The 17,822-nt window shown below is 46.9% G+C and overlaps 1 protein-coding gene across 2 annotated transcripts in view; it reads right to left on the bottom strand.

The window, feature by feature from the left end:
- Positions 1-17,822, bottom strand: part of LOC146203236 (uncharacterized protein KIAA1143 homolog) — a 168,184-nt gene that overhangs the window by 119,666 nt on the left and 30,696 nt on the right. Inside the window, exon 4 of one of the 2 annotated variants that reach the window (XM_084588604.1) lies at positions 8,579-17,349. The exons of the other annotated variant lie outside the window; for it this stretch is intronic. The gene's annotated coding sequence lies outside the window, so the exon portion shown is untranslated. Of the gene's footprint in view, positions 1-8,578; positions 17,350-17,822 lie in introns of those variants that run through there. 2 annotated transcript variants of the gene reach the window in all.

The raw sequence follows: 17,822 nt of genomic DNA, 5'->3' as shown, positions 1-17,822 counted from the left end.
TGATGACCCGGATGAGAGGCCAGCAGCACCTCTAGCAGCTTTCCAGGGCGTAACGAGCCACCGAAACCTATGCACGTCTTCCCGGTCGCACCACTATAATATATTCTAGTTCAGTGAACTAGAATATAGTGACCAGGCTCGCTGAAGGTTTGCCGAGGTAACTTGCTGTGCCGTGCACGGTACTAGCCGTTTATTCCCTCAAAACGCTGAAGGGCCTCTTCTCGAACCCCTAGTAGCTGTCCTACCCACTGTTGCGTTTCAATTAGTTCTTCCACCGAATTGCAAATGCCTAAATGAAGCCGTTTAGTGGCCGCGTGAGAGACACCCAGGGCTTTACTGCTGATCGGAGTGCCACATTATATTAGTTCCATACCTGCCAGGTTCACAGAAAAGGCATTAGGGAGATCTCATCAGACCGGGAGGTGGGGGGGGGGGGGGATGGAGGAGTTACTAAGGCATATTGAGTTGTTTTTATTTGGTTCAAAAGAGCGCGAATTGGGTAGTTTTTGTTTGAAAACCACTGACATGCCACATCACCACTCACTGTTGGGGAATCTTCGATGTGGCAGAAGCTGCCCTGTTCAGAAATTCCTTTGAGTACTGCCGAGAGTAAGTGTTCGCCCCTGCGACATTTAGCCAAAAGAATGTGACCGAGGGTTGTGTCGGATATGGATGATCTGAACTGGGTGCGACTTTTTTTTACAATACTGAACTTCCTCTCACATTCAGCATTGCTGTGTGGTATACAAAGGATTCCAAGCATTATTCCTGAGATACGGCTAAATTTCTTTTGCTCATCTGCACCTTTCAGCTGGGAGATGGTGCTCCACTGCCTGTCTGCTGGCCTAGGACGCCGCCGGCCAACGTCTGCCGGCCTGTGTCTGAGGCGGGGCACCCGCCATCCATCCCAAGCGACGGAGGGCCGGAGCCTCTTCATCCGCTGGTATAAATAAAAAGTTCTGCTCTCTCTCCACTGCCTGTCAGCACATTCCTCTTGCAGCACATCTTGGGGAATGTCAAACTCCTGAAGTTTGACAAATTCCATTTCCAGAGAATTCAAAGCTTGGTCTTTTGACTCTTGCTGCTTCAGCGGCAGTAAGACCGGAAACCGCTCCACAAAGAAAAGCACATTCTGAAAGCACATAGTGTCGATGGATTTCAGATCTGCGACTCTAGAATTACTGCACTGTCAGCCAAAGGGAATTTGAGGCGAATATAACCGCAGGCAGCAATCATGTACTTCCAAACAGCTTCATAAAATTGTTCTTACTCACTTGGCTTAAGTTTCTGAACAATGTTCTGAACAATGTGTTTGGCTTCCAGTCCCACCACAATGTCATCATCCTTCTGTCCATCTTTGTCATGGTAATCAACTGTAAGTAGGTCCTTGTGTTCCTTTAGAAGGCGTGGCTGCACAAACCTTGAAAGGAGGTCTTCAAGAAGCCCAAAAAGTAAATATTGCAATGCGTGTATTTGAGGAGCTTGAGACTGCAGCCGATAGTTAAATGCCTCAGACAAGAATGGTGCTATTCAAAGACAGCACACTTTGTTGAGGTCTGAGCTCAAAAAACTGCAACAGCCTCTCTTCATGTGTTGTGCATGGTGGCCTACTCTGGTCCACCATATCAGTGGCCTTAGCCTTTTTCACTGCCACTGGTGCAGCACCTGCTGCCTTCTTTCTCTTTAATTTGCATGGCATGTGTTCCAGTTCTGTACTTTGCGCAGACACCACTGGAGTCTTTGGAATTTGGCAGTATAACAAAAATTGTGCACTTGCGGCTTTTTTTTTTCACCTCATGAAGGAAAAAACTCAACAGAGGTCCCCATTGATTCATTAACCTTTCCAGGCATTTCCCAAGCGACAGCTATCGGGTTGGCGCGTGCTTCAGAATTTTTCGGTACTCAACGTTATGCATTTCTAGCAAATGCTTAAAGGCAGCTTTTCTTTTCGCACTTTTTTCCAAATAAAAAAAAAATGATTACGAGTACTTCGTCCACCTTCGCTGGGAGACAACACGCCGCTTTTTCTGCTGAAATGTCGATTAAATGGCACGGCCAGCCAATAATAATAACGTTTTTATGGGCTTCAGTCAGCGCTGCCGCTACGCCATGTTTCTTTCCCAGCATGACGTTGGCATTGTCAGAGCCAAAAGCTATGCAGTTAGACAATAGTATGTCCAAGGAATTCAGAGTATCAGCAATCCGACGATATTGCGCCCAGTTGACTGGCCCTCTAGGGTGCTCAGCGCAAGAAGTTTGCTATCGATCACGCCCAATTCTTCAACAAAATACGTAACCACAATCGGGTACAGCTGCACTTAGCTGTTGTTACTGCCATCCATGGCAACTGAAAACACACTCTTTTCAGGGCACTCACTGTGCTCTCTTGTGCGTGACGCCCCATTTCACCGAGAATAGCTGTCGTCTTGGTTCTAGAACATGCGTAGCGCTTCGCAACGTCAGACTTTGGGAACATTTTGCGCAACAGAGGTCCCACGTGCTGAGGCGCTCAGCGGGACGTTATGCCCCAACAAGAAATCTGTAAACATGCACTCCGCACAGATGACATCGCTGTCGTCTTGTGTACCGAAGAAATCTTGGAGACGCTGTTGCTTGTCTTGGCACTGAAGGTTGCTTGAGTGCTTCTTCGACGAAATGTGCGTAGCCAAGTCCATTCTGCCGCCATGCAAGATGCTGATGTCACAATTGCAAACTGTGCAAAACGCATGATGCTCGCCTTTCCCGAGACGGCACAATACATCCAAATTCAGCAGTATACTGCCTTAGGAAGACCTGAAGATATTTCTTGCGCTCTTTGCTTAGCGCCATGGCCGAAGACTACGTTAACGCGGCACTAAACAACACGCAACGCACGCCTCTTGGAAACTGCACTAGACCATGCAACTGAGCTGCCGAAGGTACCAAAGAACACAAGTAAACACTGAAGTTGCCTAAGCAAAAACCGGTGTTAGTGTAGAAACATTATAGGTAGAAATTAAGCCACTGGAACTTTAGACAAAGCCCGACCTTAGCGCCACGCCTGAACCGCCCCAAGCGGTGGCGGAGCTACAGTCTCAAACAGCAAAGTGAAAGTAGTTCTGGCAGAACTACTGCGCTTGGCCGACTATGCTTTTTAGACCTTAGCGGTAAATAGCCTTGGAGCTATGTGGCCAGACTAGAAAAAGGATTTGGCCAAACGTGGGAGCGTTTCTGGGAGATTGTTTTGGTCGTACAATCGTACAAAAGCATCAAGATTTGGGAGTCGGATAATTCGGGAGACCTGGCAGGTATGTTAGTTCGTACGGCAGCTGGTACGTGAGGAGACTAATGATGACCGCCTGCACTATGCACGTGTCCTTTTTAAGGACAATTCCTTGGTTAGAGCCGCCTAGCCGCCTCATCATGCGAGTGATTCGTTTTTGGTGGAGTTGTACTGTGTGGCACTACCACTGAATTGGAAATGGAGTCCCAGCAATCAAAGCATTTCCATTAGTGGTATTGGCATACCTTTCAGATGAAGATTGATCTCTGGAGGCTCCTCTCCCCTTCCGTGGCGGTTCTTTTTTTACAACCAGACTTCGCTGCGCAGGTTAGACCGCAGAAATCTGGCACGTTGCCGCCAGAGCCTTCCGTAATCCAGATTTTAAACGTCGTTCACGTAGAAACCATGACGAGTCCGCATGATGCATAGTATTTATTTACGAAGCTAATTCTGGAATGCGGCATAAAAGGCACAATAGCCCTGTGATGCCCCTCGGCCCGTAAGAGCGATCGTGTCCGGAGTTCGCCTTTTCCTATGGTAGCCATGGGGCCTGCCAGCAATACTCCGACCTAGTTATATGTCCAAGTCCCACAATGGGACAATTGAAGGTTGAGGTTATGTGCAACCTTATCAAAGGCATCAATTAAGTTGAGCGTTAGATTAGCCTCCATTTACAGCTTGCTGGGATGGTGTATTACCCATTTCTTCAAATGCTGGTTTGGTTTGTGGCGTTTAACGTCCCAAAGCGACTCAGACTATGAGCCGCCGTAGTGGAGGGCTCCGGAAATTTCGACCAGCTGGAGTTCTCTAATGTGCACTGACAACACACAAACACACAGGCGCCTTACTTTTCGCCTCCATCGAAAATATGTCTAATTGGGACAGGTAGTAAGATCCGGACCATCGAACTAAGATTAAGATTGGGATGGAGTGTATTTGGCAAACACTTGCAGATTAAGACTAGTAGCTTACCAGTATCGCTCAAGAGGAAAGTATACAACAGTTGCATCTTACCTGCACTCATCTATGGGGCTGAAACGAAGAGGCTAACGAAGAGGGTTCTATTTGAGGACAACACAGAGAGCTATGGAACAAAGAATAGTGGGGGTAACAATGAGGGACAGGAAGCGCGCAGACTGGGTCAGAGAAATAACTCAAGTTACTGACATTCTAATAGAAATCGAGATTAAATGGGCATGGGCAGGGCATGTGGTGGAAAGAGAGGATAACCGATGGTCGCTTAGGGTAACCTGGATTCCAAAGGAAGGAAAGTGTAGCAGGGGGCGGCAGAACGTTAGGTGGGCAGATGAGGTTAAGAAGTTCGCAGGAGTCAAGTGGATGCAGCTAGCACAGGACCGGGTTAATTGGAGGAATATGGGAGAGGCCTTCGACCTGCCGGCTGATGACAATGAAAAGCAGCCGCCGCGGCCGGGATTAGACCCAGCATCCTTGGGCACAGCAGTCGAGCGCCGTAACGACTGCATCACCATGACGGCGCGGTGGAGGTCTTGCATTTCTTGCACTCGTTAAAGAAGGGGGAGGGCGGATTGGGTGTTCATTCTGCCCCATACTAGTCTCGTTCCGCCGTGGTACGGTCGATCCCGGCGGAAGGAGTCCCAGTCGGTTAACATTATCTTGCAGCCAAATATGCGGGTCAAGGCAGTTTCGATATCGGCGGGTATTACAGTGATTGCTCCAGTCCTTTTCTTAGGTTTGATCACTTTCTCGTGATGTTCGCTCTGGTCAGTGAGGTCGGAACATGTGTCACTGTTCAGGTTTTACTATGCAGGTGGGTCTGTCCGGTTCCGTAAGAAGGGCGAGTTGATTTTTAGCGAGTAAGGACAAGCTCGCGGCATTTCGGGACAAAGCTCCATATTGAGCGGGGCCGCACTGAAGTCTTCAACAAGTGGCTAATTTGAGGGTGGCTCCCATTACTTTGCTGAAGGCGTTTTTTTCCCTTCCTTGGATGGACTGTTAAAGTTGAGCACAAACTGGGTGCCTGGTTGCGCTTGGCGAGAATCACCTCGCGCAGAATGTGCGCAATGTTTTGTCGACAGTGTGTTCTATGGCAGTGGTGTCTCCATACCACTGTAGCTACTTTGGGTGATACCAAGTGTTTTATCGTCGTGTACTCTCGCTGGCTAATTAGTGCGCCGTAAACTATGAGATGCTGAGTTCGAAGTTTAGTTCTTGCATTACTACTGTATCTGAAAGAAGGAAGGGTTGGATAGGGTAGAAAATTACTGTAAGGAGGCCCTTCTTGTGCCGGTATCATCGACTGTTCCACTGCCATAGCCAAATGGGATGTCCTGATCGTATTTTTGCTCTCACGTTCAGGGCTGTTTTGCATGTTGTTGGTGGCGTTGGGGTAGCAAATGTGGTGCGAGTTGTCGCGATGACAGTGGTGCCAGTGTTTGCTGCCGTTGGTGGAGCTGTGGAGGCAGCAGCGATGACCAAGATGATGGAAGGCGGTCGCGCATATGGGTACAGGCTTCGTGTGGCCGGTGGGCGTGCTGCCCGTTTGTATACCGGGAAATTTGCTCGGGCACTACGCTGGAGCAGTCGTTCAAATACCCTCTATTTCCTTTCTGATCTCAGGGAGGCTCTTTACCATCGTTCTCATTTCGGCGCGAAAGGTTACGGCCTCTATGGATCAGTCTTATCATGGCTTGCGTCTTTGCACATCTGAGGGGGGAAGAACAGGTGATAATATCTCATCTACTGATGGAGTGGGTTTGGTTTTGTGTGATGTGGCGGTCTAAGGGTTGTTAGTGGAGTCTGTTGTTTGCGCGACCTGTCTGCACAGGGTGAAGTGAGAGAGAGGGATTTGCGGAGTTTGGAATTGCTGTCGAGCTCACCTGTCCTGGTTGTTGGACGTGGGCTCCTAGGTCTGGTTTTCTCTATGGAACTCGCGCACTACAATCTGCCCATGGGCCCATCTTTTCCAGAGGTGGTCCATGATCTTGGTTGCAACCCTGGACCCGGACTGGTTGCCTTCCTCCAGGCGCACGCCCTCGTCGTAGTCATTGCAGCTGGATTATGCTGGTGCTCCCACCTTAAATCCTGGCCACGCCTGGACTGAAAGGTTTATTTCGACTTTGGCCTCCGGGCTGTGCATCCAGGGCTTCAATGTGGCGGCGCTGCTGCCCTACGCAGAACCACTCGTGGTATGAAATCCCGCAGCTTGGTGCTGTGGGTCGAGGTTCGGTGCGAACGGTTTCTGAGCCACACCGAACCGCGGCTTTGCGAGCCGGGGGAAAGCTCATATGCTCTCGGGAGCGGTTCCCGCCATGCAGACAGCACCCGTGCGAGGAAGCTTGCCCCTGTGATACAGCTCAGCCAGGCCTGACCAGCCCAAGGTGCACAGTTAACGTGTCCGGAAACAAGAGACCCTGCGGGATCTCCCCTGTGACACCGACGAGCACAACTTGGCAGATGAAGGGCTCCAACATGTCAACGTGTCCGGCATCAAAAAGTACTCCGCCCGGCTCCCACCAAAATAAGCGAACCCGTCTCAGTTCTAGGGCCATCTCAACGCCATGCAGTTCAGCAGCACCGAATCGATGCCGAAGATGACTGCCAACCAGCACAAGTGCAAATCAAATACCGGCAATGGCCGGGAAGTACAACGCTATGACCTGTGGCGACAGGATGGCGAATTTGTGGCAGGCAACCTTGCCCGAGTTTGGTACCCAGTCCGACAGCGCGGTCTCAGCGAAAAGCTCCTGCACCGCTATTTCGGCTCTTCTGCATTTTTTTTTTTTAATTTTCGAAGATGTACCTTTTGTAGTAAGCTTACTCACATTTTTAAAACCATAAGTGAAATCAGTGTTGTGAAGAGTAACGTGGAAACACTCCAATGGGGAACAATTTATTTTTTCAATGATTTTGCTGTTTTTGACTTTGCCTGCTTGAGAAACTTCTCTGTGTAAGTTTGCCCAAAACAAGTTCCACTCCGGTGTCCTTTCACCACCAGCATTTTCGAGCGTTTTCTCACACACAGATGAACGGAACTCAGAGTTTTGTTCTCAGTACTGAATATGCTCTCGCATTCAGCATTGCTGTGGAGAAAAGAGAGAGGATGTCCAGCATAGCCGTTGAAATTCTGTGGAACCTGAGCCATCCGTCGACATTTCGAACATTTCTTAATTGTGACCACTGCACGTCGCACCTTGATAATTCAATATGTCCACTCGGACCTGGTACGCTTGCAAGTTGGCAAACTCGACTTCAAGTGTGTCGATTGCATCTTCTCTCGATTCCCCACTCTGCTGGGGTAGAATAGCAGGGAACACCATAATAAAATGATGTACAAAGCTGAATGAAGCAGTCTCGAGACCTTGCACTTGAGCAATTCCATCCATCTTGAAGTTGTCCTCTAGTGGGAATTTGTGGCGAATGTAACGCTGCTCTGAAGTACAGCCGCGCAGCAGAGAACTGCTCTTTCTCATTTACGCTCAGGATGGCAACTACAGAGAAGGTTGTGCTGCCAATGACGATGTCTTCATCTTTTTGTTGGTTCTCTGCAGCTCCATAGTCAACTTCCAGCAATGAATGACATCCCTTGATAAAACACATGGGTGCACAAATCTAGTCAGGAGATCCTTGAAAAGGTGGTTCAAGAGGCCCCTCCTGAGGAGCCTGCGCCTGAAGAAGGGAGTTTGTCTTCTCAAAAAGCGGTACAACATTCTGGATAAGAAGGCAGCATGCCCTGCTTAGCTCCTATGACAAAAAATAAAACAGGCGCTCTTCACGGGTCACGTGGCTGGCTTCTCTGGATTCCTCGGGATGAAGTTTGTTTTTTCGCTTGAGGTCCAGAATGAGCTCCTTTTCTCTTTAGCGAGTGTTCATCGCCGCCAGTGCTTTTCTTCCCGAGGCCTGCAGCAGTCTTGAGGCGAGTAGCAGACTTCAGGGTCAGCGCAGGGTTCTTGGGGGTTTGTGAGGTCCTTGGAATTTTGTACGACTCTTTAAGCCGATCTTTTCATTGCAAGCTTTTTTTTCTAGGTAGAAAAAGATGTCAATCAATGTCTCACCAACCTTCACAGGAAGACTTGAAGCTCCTTTTTGGCCAGCCAAGTTGATCAGATGGCACGGGCAACCAACCCCTATTAAACCTGGTTATGTCTCTTTTCATACAGTAGAAACACTGTTTTTCTTGCCGATCATGACACTGGCATTGTCCGAACACATATACAGCAGGTTTCCAACAGGCAAATTCCAGGAATTCATCTCGTCCAAAACCAGACTGCCCATTTTTTGACCCGTCGCTTCCCCTTGGATTGTTCAGAGGAAAAGAAGGCGGCTTTTGACTCTACTCGTCTCTAACGAAATATGTCACAACAATAGGGTAGAGCTGCGTGTCCCTATTATTACCGCCATCCACAGCGATCAAAAATACTTGCCATTTCAGGGCATCCAGCAAAGGGGTTTCTGAGTTGGCAGCCATTTCCCGAACAATTGATGTCGTCCTTGTTCGTCCACAGGCATAGTGTTTCGCTTCTTCGCACTAGGGGAACATCTTCCGGAAAAGCAGTCCGGCATGATTGCTGACACTCGGACACTCGGCGGGATGTTGTGTTCAACTAAAAAGGCCGTGAAGAGGCATTCTGCACAAATTGCACAGAGGTCATCGCTGATTACAACTTTCTAGGATTGACTGGCTGTCCGTGGCTCGCACGTCCCCCTGATGCTTTTAGAAGCAATGTGGACCTTGATGTCAGACTTACCACCATGCGAAATGTTCATGTCACAGGCGCACGTGGTGCAAAATCTAAACTTCTCCCCTTTATTCGACAGTACAAAGCATGGAAATTCTGCTGTATATGATTTCAAAAATACTTGGAAATACCGCGGCTTCGAGCCCGCCATTGCAAAGCGAAGCCACTAAAGCTAAAACACCAAGTCACACTCCGCCAGACGAAGCAGCTATTCGCACAAAGGACAAGGCCAACACTGAAGTGACTAAAGACCACAACCGGCATGTACAAAGGCAACAGCGTCAACAGGCATAGCAACAAGTTTACGGAGGTGCTATCGAGCTTTGGATATAGATCCGTGGCCCCCTAGTAGATGACAGAAATCACTACAACCTTGCCGCTGCTGATACTATGAATACATGCTGTCCTCTCATGGCAGCGCAAGGTACCAGTGTGTAGTTTTATTCCATTTTTTTCTGCAAATACAATATTTTCCGTAAAATTTCAAGCAAGATTCGTAAAATTGTAAGGCTGGTCGAAATCCGTACATTTTACGAAAAATTTGGAAGAGTTGGCCGGTATGCAATAAGGCAATGGTGCTGAGTCTCACATAAATCGAAGAAACGTGCCAGCACTACTTGGCTAGAGCAAACAAGGAGTGGTGAAATCGACCCCGCTATGAAAAATTCGCCCTTACCGCCGGCATGATGACTTCCCCCCTTTCCCCGTTCCTTCACTTCCAGCCCACCTCTCCATTTCAAGGAAAAAAAAAGAGACGCCCCAAAAAGCAATAAAAACGTGCCACTGCAACTAGAATGCAGGCCTACCGGGCGCCGATGCGCGCTTCAGCATTGTCACGTGGTATGCATCGATTTCCCTATAAGCGCTCAGCCTTGTGCGCTGTTACCGTGAGCGGGCAGCGCGCAGTTGACGCATTGCTCCTTTGTACAGTTGTTACGCTCTCAGTGCACATGGTTCGCACTGCTCTTGTCGCTGCATCTTTTGCGGACAATCAGTCGCTTTCATCATCAAACTGCAAAGGCTGCAAATAAATTGAGTGTGACGGCAGACTGTGCTTCGGGTCCAACATCGGCTGCGAAAAGAAAAGCTGTTGACGTCACAACAAAGAAAGCTATTCTTATTGAACTTGGTCAAGCAGCGAACTGCGACTTGGTAAAGAAATACGGCCTGTCAAAGTTGACCATTTTGACAATTGCCAAAAACAAAGACAAGATTTTAAGTGCAAGCATAAACGCTGACCCAACGATGAGAAAGAGCCTTCGAAAAGCGACCTAGGCGGATGTTGAAGATGCACTGCTTAAATGGTTTGTTGACGCCCGGTCAACATGGCACCTTTGTGGCATCACCCCCTTGCATTTTATTTATTTATTTGTGCCTCACAGGTGTCGAAGAGCATTGGGTGAGGGGGCATATCAAAGAATGAATATACAGAAATAATCCACAACGGTACATCGGACGCGGTACACAGCAAGTACATGAAAAGAGCACAGAGTTGATCCAAAACAGGGTAGGAAGAAAATCGAACACGATAACAGAAAATGCGAAGAACAAAACGCGAACATGAAAAACAAAACAAAAAAGAAACAGGTGTAATTGAAACAGTGGTGCATCCGAAAGCAACAAACAACTGAAACCGATGCAATATTTCTTACAATACTATAGTGATAAATGCACACACAAGTGCTTTTTGATTCCTCCAGGGTCAGGTATAGAAACTATGTTATCAGGAAGATCATTCCAGGGCCTAATTGCCGTAGGTAAAGCAGATGAATTAAATAACTGAGTTTTGCCATATACACGGTTGAACATAAGATGATTATGGAAGCCCTGTGAAGAGCGGGGAGGTGTTCCAGAGGCGAAATGGAGAGGTGGGTGTAAACATATTTATGAAATAAACACAGAAGGGAGGCTGAATGATAGATTTCAGGTAGCTGAATATCCTTAAGGTTTATAAGCTGGGAGATACCGGCAAGGGGACTATAAACACCACAGATGTGCCGGGCAGCTCTGTTTTGAATGGATTCAAGCATTTCCATGAGGTGAGGAGACCCTACAGATGAGACAGATTCCAATTTTGAGGGAACGTATGTTAGATAGGCGAGTCTGCGAATGGAGCTGGGGGAGTTTTGCAGGATTTGGCGTATGAAACCTAAAGTCCTTGATGCTTTGCTGCCAACTACTGAAATGTGAGAAGACCACGAAAGATTTGATGTGAATTGAATCCCGAGATATTTACACGACATAGCATTGAACAGAAAAGTGTTATTTATAGAGTAATTGAAGTTAGAAATAACATGCTCGTAGCTAAAGGTCATAGATTGAAATTTAGTAGTGTTTAGAATCATGTGCCAGTTTTTACACCAACAATAGTATCAAGATCAGGATCAAGTAGTCAGTCTCTGAAGTGATCTTACAGTACACAACACAGTCATCTGCGAAAACACGTAAATGAGATGAAATGTTATAGGGAATGTCATTAATGTAATAGAAAAAAAGTAAGGGCCCAAGTACACTTCTCTGTGTACCGCCTGAGGTTATGTCACAGTGGTGAGGAGGAGCCGTTGACAGCTGTGAATTGTTGACAAAATGAGAGAAAGTTACAAACCCAAGATAATGTTGGAGAATCAAGACAAAGGGTAGATAATTTAGAAATCAGCCGGCCATGAGCAACTCTGTCAAATGCTTTTGAAAAATCTAAAAAAAATAGAATCTATCTGCTGGTTATATTGAAGGGTTGGAGTTTTCGGTTTTTATTTTCTGAGAATTCGGCTGACCTTTTTCGGTGTTTATTTGCAAACACAACTTCCTTTTTTTTTTCGGTGAATATTATTTTCCGCTGAAGAAATATCGTTTTTTTTTTCCCAATATAAGAGGCATCCGTGTATAGTTAAATGTGAGGTAGTGTTAATTTTGGCTTTTTTTTTTCTTGCATGTTGTTTTATGCACTTTTATTTAATTTGCAGTTGGTCATATACAGAGCTAAGCTGGTGGAAGAAAATGCTATTGCCATGATGAAAATTAGCATTATGACAAAACGCATATTACAACAAATTCGCTCTTTAGAAAAATCAGAACTGAAATAAAACAAAAACAAAAAAAGGGTACACGAGTTTCATGTAAGAGCACAGGCGATGTAAAAAAGAAAAAAGGCTTGCGCATGCTTGTGTCTAAGAAGTGTGACGTGGCAAGAAACTGTCGGGCTTTGGTCTTTGCGGGAAGCATTGCAGCGTCTGTCCTTCGCCCCTCAAGTGCCTGCCTTGCCGCAGGCGCCCCTCCTCTGAGGCTTGACAGGTTTGTGAGGGCCAGGAAACACGGCTGCCATTCTTTCCCCATTCGCAAGGCCATGAACAATGCCACAAAACCCTCAACTGCTGTACTTAAACCAACGATCCCAATGTCTCACATCATGCCTCTGGATTGAACACTGTTGTAATGTTCTCCCGCTATCGAGAGTTTGCGGTGTGCATGAAAAGGTACCGACCTTTTTCGGTTTGAACCGAAAAGTCCAATCCCTAGTTATATTCTATGTTAAAGTGCAAGTCAGTGGTAAAATCAAATAACGGGGTATCACGCGAGAAGTCTTTCCTAACCCCCCCCCCAAAAAAAAAAGTTTCGTTCCAGATGATTGTATATGTGAGAAGCGATGATATGCTCAAGTAATTTACAGCATATGCAAGTTTGAAATAGGTCAATAGCTATCAGGCGAAGTTTTGGTACCCATTTTGAAGACAGGGATGACCTCGGCAATTTCACAGTCCGTAGGCAGTTGTTCGGATGATAAAGATTGCTGAAGTATAAGGCTTAAAATCTGGCTGGAAGTTGAAATGATGTTTTGAGGATCTTCGAGTTTATGCTGTCCACTCCGGCAGATGAGGATAACTTAAGGTTTTTAATGAGCGATGCAATACCTTCAGCACTAATGCTGGTGGGCTCCATGAATGTATAGTCATAATCAGGAACAACTGGCATACTGGAATGATCCTCTTTGGTAAACACCGACGCAAAAAATCTATTAAATGTGGTTGGACACTCAGAATCAGCTAGCGGCACACTATCAATATTGTATAGTTTTATGAGGTCTTGTTTTCTTTCAGGAGATATACTTTGCCAAAACTTCTAAGGATTATTCTGCAATTGCGAGGATAGATCAAGAGTAAAATATTTGTTTTTGGTGGCTGTAATAGCAGAACAGTATGCTCTCAGGCACTGTTAGTACCTTTCAAATAAGGGCGGAGAGGGAGCAGATTTAGCTTTTCTGTACAGGCGCTTCTTTCTATATCATAATTGACGGAAAGTCTTTTGTCGTTAGTCATTGTAATGAGAGGAACATACTTTTCTATCAGCGCAGACAATTTTATGTTTGAAGAGCACCCAGTTTTTTTCGGTAGATTGTTGGTTTTAGTGGTAAAAATACCTCAGTGAAAAAGTTGGCAAATTCCCCGTTAATTTTGTCATATTTTACTTTACTATAATCTCAAATCTTATTAGCTGTAGTACCGGCAAACGAACTAGGAACCTAAATGTCAAACTGCATCTTTCGATAACTAAATCCATCAAGATACATAACCGGTCCCATGGTTGCGGGAGCACTGGCTAGAGCTAAATTTAGTATGTTGGAACCATGGGTATATTGGCTGGTGACTTGAAACAAGTTGAAATCTAGAGATAGATTGATGAATTCAGTTGAAGCATGACTAGATGAAGACAAATTAGACCAATCTAATTGAGGAAAATTAAAGTCACTGAGCAATAGATGATTCTAGGCGAACACTGGCCAACAGTGGCAGAAATGCTAGAGCGGAGATTATGAATGAAAGAAATCCCACAGTCAGGTGGACAGTAGCACACCCCGATAAGTAAATCCAAGGAGATAGTTTTGCAGACAGCCCATACTATTTCAACATCAGAGTCGGAGGTGATAACAATGGATGGCAATGTTTTTTTAACAACAAGAAGCACCCCACCCCTTCTTTTATCTTTATGGTCATGTCTGTACATTTTGTAAGTATGGACGTGAGGAAAGATTTCACTGCCACCCATATCTGCATGCAACCATGTCTCTCTTGAAGCAACTATACCAGACTGGTTATCTTGAAGAAAGGAACAAAGCTGATTGCGTTTAGGCACCAAGCTTCGGAGAAAACGAAGCAGACAGCGAAAGAGCGGAGGAGTTTGACATGGTTTGAGGGCGCTCTCCCAAGCTCATTGCATTGCCTAGCTATGGTGAGATTAACGTGACCAAATCAGTGCCGCGGTCATATACATACGTTTGTTTGTCCATTCGAAGTTCATCAAATGCAAATTTACAAGACATCGATTGTGATTTAGCAAACTTGATCAGCTTTTTTTCTAGCCTCACAAGTTGTAGTAGTAAAATCCTCGCGAATACCGAAACAGGTGTCCTTCAGTTTGTGCCCATTTGTAAGGATGTTCTTTCTGTCTTTAAAGAATGTCATCTTCGCTATGATTGGTCTGAGCTTATCAGATTTGCATTCGCCTATTCTATGAACCCTTTCAAACTGGAAGGCCGCCATTGATAATTGTAGGTGCTCTGAACAAAACACAATAACTTTCTCTTCAGAATCTGCTCAGCTTTCACCTTCCACATCATCGATGCCAAAGAAAAGCAAGTTATTTCGACACAACCTATTCTCAGCATCATCACACCTTGAGTGAATATTAGAAAGCTGAGAAGAAATGTCCTGCACGGCACTGCCAGCTACAGAACCATCAGCCTATCAAGTGAGGTTGACGCTGTTTCAAGGGCTGCCACTCTCAACGTCGGCTGTTTGACATCTTGACATCTTTATCAGTAGCTTCCTGGCTTCCTACACCTTTGATTTCATTAAGGATTGTGGCTTGGCCAGCTTCAATTCTTTGGACAGTCAGCAAGAGGGTATCCACTGTTTCCCTTTCGGTGGCACTCATAGGCCCGGGATTGCTTTCAACGTCACCCGACAGTGAGAGTATTATACCATAAAAGAATGAGTAAGCACGAGATGGCAAAGACAATATATGTTTCATTGCATCACTGCACTCTTCATGGCATGACTCCACAAACAGGCAATAATCGCGGCTCTTCACACCAGGTAGCGCCTTGTAAATAACTAACCTGCAAAATCCGTAGCGGCAAGATTACCATGGTGGTCACGTTGCCATGGCCGAGGTGGGCGGTTCCAAGCTTGTTTTTATATGCGTCGTCGATAGTAGATGCAGATCCCTGATATCAGGTGAAAAGACCCTTGTCAACCAGGTTTGGCCAGGAAGTCAACGAGAACGAAAGTCGTTCAGCGGCACCAGGTGGCGGTGAAACAACAGGATCCGAGAAAAGTAGGCACCACATAAGGATGCGGCCTGCAAAATCGGTAGCAGTAAGATTTCCATGGTGGTCACGGAGCCATGCCCGAGGTGGACGGTTCCGAGCTTGTTTTTATATGCGTCGCCGATTTCGGAGATAGTAGACGTAGATCCCTGTTGCCAGGTGAAAAGACTGCCGCCAACCAGGTTTGGCCAGAAAGTTGACGAGAATAAAAGTCGCTCAGCGGGACCGGATGGCGGTGAAAAAGCAGGACCTGAGAAATATAGGCACCACAGAAGGATGTGGCCTGCAAAATCCGTAGCGGTAAGATTTCCATGGTGGTCACGGTGTCGTGCCCCTATGCTTTTGTCGGATGTAGGCTTGATAAATTTTTTTACTTCAAAAACTTGGCACTCACTTGTTACTAACAGAGGCACGATGGTGAAGTACCTGCTTCTTTTCACAGCTGAACACTTACAAAAACTCGAGTTGTCCTGTGTAGTCGGACAACTTCCTTAACGGCTCGACATAACCAATGTGACTGCTTCGCTTACTTCTCTCACCACAGACGATTCAAAAGGCTTGGAGAAGGTGCTATGTTAAGTGCACTGAACATTCACTTTGCAACTATTTCCCTTTAATCGCTTTTAGCTAGTTTTTAATTTACTAGCATACTTGTTATGCTTTATGCTTTTCTAGTTTATGAAACTTTTATGCGTATTAAGCCCAGTGCAAGGTGCATCATAACTCTGCCATCGTTGCGCTGCCTTTTTTTTTTACTATACACGTGCACACGGAACTGACAGCATGCCACTGCCCCAGTGTGCATCTCACAGTCATTTAACCAAATTGCACATCCGATCACATTTTTGAAGGAAAGCAAAAATCTGTGTTCTGCTGAATTTGATGGCAGAACATCGAGGCAGCAGAGTTGGAGCAGTTTTGGAGCAATATTGCATTTTGGAGCAGGATGGAGCAGCACTTTCACTTCTGAGTGTGTGTGTATCCGACTACCGACACATAAATTACCCATGACAGTGAGCAGGACTGATTTCAGTCTCTTCTAATACTGCAGTGCTGACTGCACAATGGCAACAAAGTAAGACCACCATCACATTTATTACTGCAAGGGCAGGAGGTCACACGACTCCATTGCTCTGCAGCAGGGTGACGCACGGAGGCTGGTGTGACGGGCAACATTATAGCGTATGAATTTTTGCGCACGCACGTTGCTGGCATAAGAAGTAGCCTTACTATCCTTTCTACCGTGCCCATTAGCCAGTTTGTCGCGACAGCTCGAGCAGGCAGCCTCAGAGAAGGGGCAGACTACCCGTCTTCTCTGGTGCAAACGACGAACATTTTAACTGCACCAGTGCAGTGGGGAGCCTAGTCAGCCGAAGGGAGCTTTAGAACAACAGTAGGATCCTTTTTCTTTTTTTGTCGACACGTGTTCGATGGGCTCTGGGAGCCGAGTAGCACAGCCGCAGCTCACACAAGAGCATGCTGTTATTTCTGCCTGTGCGGGCGCTCAAACACAGCTTGTATTGCTGTGAGCACGTTAGATCCCTGCCTGCTAAACTCCGATGGCATCTTGCACAACCGTTTTCCCCAAGTGAAGGATACAGGAGTCATTTAGGGTTGGTCATGCCACGCTGAGACAAGCTATCACAACGTGTGCATCGCTGGGCATGCGAGTAGCCCTAAAGGCGGTGATATACTCCGACGTAGTGCACACGCGGTACGGCGACGTCACGTCAGCCAAAACGCGACCTGCTACACTCCGGTGGCGCTCGACGCCGGCGCGTTCGGCGGCTTCCGGCGTGGTCCAACGGCGCCCGGCGCTGAATGCATCCGGATGCGTTTCGCGCGGGCCGCGCCGGGGCATTGAGAGAGTGTTGCTCGGGGAAGGCTGCACGTGCACCCTCTCCCCTCGTTGCTTCTCGCCTTCTGCGCATGCGCCTGTCCAGCTGCAGGCGTCTCTCCGCGGTGGAACCGGTTTCACTGTAGGGAGCCGGTTTCGTGCCTGGTGCAGCGTCGCCGACTTGACGTATCCGACTTCGACCGGCGCTTTCCTGCGTGCCGAAAACGTCGGAGTATAACTCCACCTTAAGAATTGCTTTAAGCTGTGTCATTTCGCTGCCTAGTGATGTGCATGGTGAAGTTGTCGAATGGGTAGAACTTACTCTATAAGTTCGCAACAACGCCATGGTTGCTGCGTCGGGCATATGCCGATTGCGCAACAGAACTGCAAGCGAAGATGGCGGAGGTGTTACACCACAATACGAGAGCCGCAGCGTGGGAGGACACTCTCCCCCACCAGCAGGCAGCTGGTGGGGACGCTCTGTCCATATTCAGCACATTTTGCTCACAGAGTAAGCACGCGCTTTCTCTCTGGAAAAGACAGAGTGGAGGTAGATTAAAAAAAAATAATAATAATGTAAAAGGCAAAAAGTAACTAGGGAAAAAGCAGCCTTGCAGCCAGCTGATGGACACCCCAACGGCCGTTGGGGCATCGAGAGCCAAGCCTTGCGGAGGATGGCCGCAT

Source organism: Amblyomma maculatum, chromosome 1 (assembly GCF_055883805.1).
Source record: "Amblyomma maculatum isolate TAMU_Amacu chromosome 1, ASM5588380v1, whole genome shotgun sequence".
Classification (NCBI taxonomy): Eukaryota; Metazoa; Arthropoda; class Arachnida; order Ixodida; family Ixodidae; genus Amblyomma; species Amblyomma maculatum.
The sequence above is the reverse complement of the archived record's forward strand: the minus strand, read 5'-3'. Positions and strand labels throughout refer to the sequence as shown.